This window comes from Condylura cristata, unplaced genomic scaffold, assembly GCF_000260355.1.
Source record: "Condylura cristata isolate star-nosed mole 26May11 unplaced genomic scaffold, ConCri1.0 scaffold00010, whole genome shotgun sequence".
NCBI classification, from domain to species: domain Eukaryota; kingdom Metazoa; phylum Chordata; class Mammalia; order Eulipotyphla; family Talpidae; genus Condylura; species Condylura cristata.
Window position 1 is genome coordinate 255,376 of NW_004567111.1, and position 858 is coordinate 256,233.

Sequence of the window (858 nt, forward strand, 5' to 3'; positions counted from 1 at the left end):
CAGGTGTGAGCGCTTCCCCGTGCTCCCTGGGCGCAGGTGTCCGCGGTCAGGTGCCCGGGCCCCTCCCGGCATCCACGGCAGGCGGGAGGCAGACAAAAAGCCTGGCTTTCGACTTGGCCCGCCTACGTCGTGCTATCACCTGTACAAAAATGTTTGGAGCTCTGCGATGGCCACGCCATGAGCGGTCCCCCCTGGTGGCGGGAAAGGCTGGCCATCTGGTCTGTTTCCCAGAGGCCGGCCGCCAGCTCTGTGAGGAGGCAGCTCGTGGCCCCCGTGGCCGCCGGGCCACTCCCCTGCACAGCGGCGGACAGCCCTGGATGCGGGGAGCCAGAGGGACTTGGGGGGGGCTGAGGGACACGGAGCAAAGGGGTGACAGGTGTGGCAGGGTGTGGGTTACTCAGCATGTGTTTTTGTCAAAACCCTTGAGCCTACGGACTTACACCATGGGTTTTGTTTAGATCAAGTCATTTTAATATGAAAGCAATGAGCACAGAGGCACACAACGCAAAATATCTGAACGCATTTAAAGAAAAATCAATACTGCGAGAAGTGCGGCAACATATTTCCAGGTAGTGCCCAGTGGTCATAAACGGTGTCCCAGGGCTCAGTGCCCGAGGCCCGCCGCCTGGGCTCCGGCTGCGGCTGGCTGCGGCCCAGGAAACGCCTGGACGGCCGCCGACCACAGGCCTCTCACCTGACAATTCTTCAAACCGCCCATGGTTCTGGACTCTGGGGATGAGGATGGTGGGAGGGGACTTGTTTTCCAACCTCTGCAAATTCTCACGCGCAAACCCCACGGAGCAACGAGCCCCGAGCGCAGCCAGGGATACCGCGCCTGAGGGGGGGCTCTGCACCCCT